Here is a 6,465-nt window from a genome sequence, read left to right as displayed (position 1 = left end):
CCAGAGTCGCCAACTCGCATATAGTTAAATAAATAGGGCAGCACACTGCAGCGCCAAAACATGCAAACTTGAAAAAACGAAATTTGAACTGCATTACTGCACTAGAAATATGAAAAATGAGAGCTTTTAGCGCACAAAAATGGCCAATTTTATGTGTACCTCGTAGCCACGTTAAGGCATCTCTCTTATACGAGGTCCTACGTTTGACCTACCTCACTGAGAATAAACGTCTCCATCTGAATGGGTACATGTGAAACCTCTTCTTGGACTCAAATTCTCTCTCTATGTGGAGGGGTATTGGACCTACTATAATTAAAACACCTGAAGCTAGGAGGCGGGGAGTGCACGATCAGAAGGCTAGAGAATACATTTCAAAAAACCTGATCTGCACATCCAAACATAGACTGAGTGTGAACAGGTGCTGAACCCAGAGTCGCCAACTCGCATATAGTTAAATAAATAGGGCAGCACACTGCAGCGCCAAAACATGCAAACTTGAAAAAACGAAATTTGAACTGCATTACTGCACTAGAAATATGAAAAATGAGAGCTTTTAGCGCACAAAAATGGCCAATTTTATGTGTACCTCGTAGCCACGTTAAGGCATCTCTCTTATACGAGGTCCTACGTTTGACCTACCTCACTGAGAATAAACGTCTCCATCTGAATGGGTACATGTGAAACCTCTTCTTGGACTCAAATTCTCTCTCTATGTGGAGGGGTATTGGACCTACTATAATTAAAACACCTGAAGCTAGGAGGCGGGGAGTGCACGATCAGAAGGCTAGAGAATACATTTCAAAAAACCTGATCTGCACATCCAAACATAGACTGAGTGTGAACAGGTGCTGAACCCAGAGTCGCCAACTCGCATATAGTTAAATAAATAGGGCAGCACACTGCAGCGCCAAAACATGCAAACTTGAAAAAACGAAATTTGAACTGCATTACTGCACTAGAAATATGAAAAATGAGAGCCTTCTCTAGCCTTCTGATCGTGCACTCCCCGCCTCCTAGCTTCAGGTGTTTTAATTATAGTAGGTCCAATACCCCTCCACATAGAGAGAGAATTTGAGTCCAAGAAGAGGTTTCACATGTACCCATTCAGATGGAGACGTTTATTCTCAGTGAGGTAGGTCAAACGTAGGACCTCGTATAAGAGAGATGCCTTAACGTGGCTACGAGGTACACATAAAATTGGCCATTTTTGTGCGCTAAAAGCTCTCATTTTTCATATTTCTAGTGCAGTAATGCAGTTCAAATTTCGTTTTTTCAAGTTTGCATGTTTTGGCGCTGCAGTGTGCTGCCCTATTTATTTAACTATATGCGAGTTGGCGACTCTGGGTTCAGCACCTGTTCACACTCAGTCTATGTTTGGATGTGCAGATCAGGTTTTTTGAAATGTATTCTCTAGCCTTCTGATCGTGCACTCCCCGCCTCCTAGCTTCAGGTGTTTTAATTATAGTAGGTCTAATACCCCTCCACATAGAGAGAGAATTTGAGTCCAAGAAGAGGTTTCACATGTACCCATTCAGATGGAGACGTTTATTCTCAGTGAGGTAGGTCAAACGTAGGACCTCGTATAAGAGAGATGCCTTAACGTGGCTACGAGGTACACATAAAATTGGCCATTTTTGTGCGCTAAAAGCTCTCATTTTTCATATTTCTAGTGCAGTAATGCAGTTCAAATTTCGTTTTTTCAAGTTTGCATGTTTTGGCGCTGCAGTGTGCTGCCCTATTTATTTAACTATATGCGAGTTGGCGACTCTGGGTTCAGCACCTGTTCACACTCAGTCTATGTTTGGATGTGCAGATCAGGTTTTTTGAAATGTATTCTCTAGCCTTCTGATCGTGCACTACCCGCCTCCTAGCTTCAGGTGTTTTAATTATAGTAGGTCCAATACCCCTCCACATAGAGAGAGAATTTGAGTCCAAGAAGAGGTTTCACATGTACCCATTCAGATGGAGACGTTTATTCTCAGTGAGGTAGGTCAAACGTAGGACCTCGTATAAGAGAGATGCCTTAACGTGGCTACGAGGTACACATAAAATTGGCCATTTTTGTGCGCTAAAAGCTCTCATTTTTCATATTTCTAGTGCAGTAATGCAGTTCAAATTTCGTTTTTTCAAGTTTGCATGTTTTGGCGCTGCAGTGTGCTGCCCTATTTATTTAACTATATGCGAGTTGGCGACTCTGGGTTCAGCACCTGTTCACACTCAGTCTATGTTTGGATGTGCAGATCAGGTTTTTTGAAATGTATTCTCTAGCCTTCTGATCGTGCACTCCCCGCCTCCTAGCTTCAGGTGTTTTAATTATAGTAGGTCCAATACCCCTCCACATAGAGAGAGAATTTGAGTCCAAGAAGAGGTTTCACATGTACCCATTCAGATGGAGACGTTTATTCTCAGTGAGGTAGGTCAAACGTAGGACCTCGTATAAGAGAGATGCCTTAACGTGGCTATGAGGTACACATAAAATTGGCCATTTTTGTGCGCTAAAAGCTCTCATTTTTCATATTTCTAGTGCAGTAATGCAGTTCAAATTTCGTTTTTTCAAGTTTGCATGTTTTGGCGCTGCAGTGTGCTGCCCTATTTATTTAATTTATGTATAGGAAAAATAAGCCGCACTCAAATGGTTGAAAGTTCAGCAAACTGTGTAGTTTCTTTATTAACATATACAATAAACATCACCAGGTGCTTTTTTAGGAGGTAAATGGGTGGCGGACTATTCAATTCGGGTAACGTTTCGACCCCAGCGGGTCTTAATCAAAACCTCACTGTAAAACAGATACAAACATATAAGTGAACTGTACATATATACATGTAATATATTAAAAAGAACCGAAAAAAAGGGAAAACAAGAAAAACAATAACAAAAACAACAATAACATCACGTCCAAAATTCATAATCGTACTAATTGACAGCTGTAACAACACCATACAATTACAAGAACATGCTGTGGAGACTCTATCATAGGGGTGGGGAGTCCCCCATTTTTTGCAGGTAGGAGCAAGGCTATTCCGGAGAAACAGTTACATAGAGCACATATACAAGTCTAAAACAGGAAAACCAGGTGCAGCGATCAGGTCGCTGATGAAATGTACTGACCTTATGCCAAAGAGGTAGTCCTGTGTCACATCATCAATAAACACTAGTGACCCAGTGCCACTGGCAGCCATGCATGCCCAAGCCATCACACTGCCTCCGCCGTGTTTTACAGATGATGTGGAATGCTTTGGATCATGAGCTGGACCACACCTTCACCATACTTTTCTCTTTCCATCATTCTGGTAGAGGTTGATTTTGGCTTCATCTGTCCAAAGAATGTTCTTCCAGAACTGTGCTGGCTTTTTTAGATGTTTTTTAGCAAAGTCCAGTCTCGCCTTTTTATTCTTGATGCTTATGAGTGGCTTGCACCGTGCAGTGACCCCTCTGTATTTACTTTCATGCAGTCTTCTCTTTATGGTAGATTTGGATATTGATACGCCGACCTCCTGGAGAGTGTTGTTCACTTGGTTGGCTGTTGTGAAGGGGTTTCTCTTCACCATGGAGATTATTCTGCGATCATCCACCACTGTTGTCTTCCGTGGGTGCCCAGGTATTTTTGCATTGATGAGTTCACCAGTGCTTTCTTTCTTTCTCAGGATGTGCCAAACTGTAGATTTTGCCCCTCCTAATATTATAGCAATTTCTCGGAAGGGTTTTTTCTGTTTTCGCAGCGTAAGGATGGCTTGTTTCACGTGCATGGAGAGCTCCTTTGACTGCATGTTTACTTCACAGCAAAAGCTTCCAAATGCAGCACCACACCTCAAATCAACTCCAGGCCATTTATCTGCTTAATTGAGAATGACATAACGAAGGGATTGCCCACACCTGTCCATGAAATAGCCTTGGAGTTAATTGTCCAATTACTTTTGGTCCCTTTAAAAACAGGGTGGCATATGTTAAGGAGCTGAAACTCCTAAACCCTTCATCCAATTTTAATGTGGATACCCTCAAATGAAAGCTGAAAGTCTGATCTTCAACTGCATCTGAATTGTTTTGTTTAAAATTCATTGTGGTAATGTCTATAAGCAAAATTAGAAAAATGTTGTCACTGTCCAAATATATATGGACCTAACTGTATATACTTCCCTATGTGTATGCATAATTTTATTTACTTCATGTCCTGTGTTTGCTGTTTTGCCATTACCTGTATGGTGTACTAGCATCTCCTATTTTTAAATGTTTTTAAAAAAAATCTCATATTTGTTTAAATTTTCTATATTTAAAATTATTTGATATTGGAGGACTTCTTTAGCTTTTTTGTTTGCTGATTTATATGCGTGGCTGTTGTAGGAAACATCATACTACACAGGGGGTTGTGGGGGGGACCATCATACTGTATTTGGGCTGTGGGGGATCCATCATACAATGTGTGGTGACTATGGTGAACCACCGTACTGTGTAGGGTGGTTGTGGAATACATTATACTGTGTGGCTTGGCTGCGGTGGACATTATACTATGTGGGGTAGCTGTGGTGAACACTCTACTGTGCGGAGTAGTTGTGGGGAGACCATCATAGTATGTGGAGGTCTATGGGGGTCATTATACTGTGTGGGTGACTGTGGTGGGCATCATCTATATATATAATTGTCTAAGGGTTTTTCCGTCTGTCTGTCTGTCTTTCTGTCTGTCTGTCTGTCTGTCCTGGAAATCCTAGCTCTCTGATTGGTCGAGGCCGCCAGGCCTCGACCAATCAGAGACCGGCACAGCATCGACGTAGAAATCCCGCGTCTCTGACCTGGCCTGGCTGCCTCGACCAATCAGCAACGGGCACAGCGATGATGATGTCATAAAGGACGTAGAAATCCCGCGTCTGATTGGTCGAGGCCGCAAGGCCTCGACCAATCAGCAATGGGCACAGCGACGATGATGTCATAAAGGACGTAGACATCTCACGTTTCTGATTCAGCGACGGGCACAGTATCGACGTAGATGTCATAATGGTTGCCATGGCGATGATGATGTCATAAAGGTTGCCTCGACCAATCAGCGACGGGCACAGTGTGCCGCGAATTCTGGAATCATCATTGTCCATATACTACGGGGACATGCATATTCTAGAATACCCGATGCGTTAGAATCGGGCCACAATCTAGTACTATATAAGTTGGTTATGGGGATATCATACTGTATGGGACTGTGGGGGCCATGATACTGTACAGGGAGCTTTGGTGGAAATCATACTTTATATAGTGGCCTGTGGTGGATATCATACTGTGTAGGGGTCTGTGGTGCACCGCATACTGTATATTGGGGGCTGTGGCAAATACAATACTGTATGGGGGCTGTGATGACCATCTTACTGTGTGGGGTGCTGTGGGGCAGCATACTGTGTGTTGACATAATACTCTACAGAGTTCATGAAAGGGATATCATAGTGGGTGAGACTATTTAGGGGTTTCAGTGGGGGAAAAATAACTGTAAATGCTATACAATATATTTCTCTGTTTCTTAAAAAGTTGAGATACATGCCCTTCTTTGACTGTGACATGATAGGACTTTTGCTATGGGGTCTGTTATTTCTATGTTATTTTTATGTAGGCTCTGGCTCAGAAGTATCATTGCAATAAAGAGGCACTGAGGATCATCATTAAAAGGAAGCACAATGAGGGATCATTATCATTATATAGGAAGGAACAAGGCGTTATTATTATTAGAAGAAAGCACAGGGGATTTTTGCATTGTTATAAGGCAGTGTGGCCCAATTATTATAAGGGGTCAAGGGGGACTATGATTAAAGGTGGCACAAGGAATTATTATAAGGCAGCACAAGGGGACATTATTATGCTACTCTGTAGCTGTTAGAAGGCACGGGGAGCATTATTACTACAAGGAAGTACAAACTAACCATTATAACGGTGCAGAGCACTGTGATTGTGTATAGCAAATAGAAGGGTAATATTAATATTTAGGTCAAAGAAGATCATTATTACTATCTGGGGCACTGTTAATAGCACTATATGTTTTGTGTACAGTTGTTAGAATGTGCGGAGGGGGCTGGAAAAGCAATAAAGTAAAGATGTCTCTGTGTTACTGTAAAAAGGGCAACCGGTGTGGTAGTCCAGACCAAGCTCACCCACTAAACACAGTCTGTATACACACAGGCCCCTTGTACATGCGATATGGGATGGCTTAGGCTGTTCCTCCAAATGAAGTTACCTTCTCTCCTCTTGTCACAGCAGAACAGGTGATTAAAAGTCCAGAGGTGTGGCTATGTTCCAACAGGGAAAAAATATCACTTTTTTTTTACTAAGTAGTGAAGATTGGACATCAACGACAATCCCAAAGACTGGATTTCCTGTTCTTTCCCTGACATGAGTTGCAGTCGCACCCACTACGGCTGCAGCAGCCGAGAATCCCAGTTGTCCAACCTGCTGGTACTTGGGCGCCTGAGACCCCTTCAGCGGAGGCTCCTCTA

This window comes from Ranitomeya imitator, chromosome 1, assembly GCF_032444005.1.
Source record: "Ranitomeya imitator isolate aRanImi1 chromosome 1, aRanImi1.pri, whole genome shotgun sequence".
Lineage (NCBI taxonomy): Eukaryota > Metazoa > Chordata > Amphibia > Anura > Dendrobatidae > Ranitomeya > Ranitomeya imitator.
Note: the sequence above shows the minus strand (reverse complement) of the source record.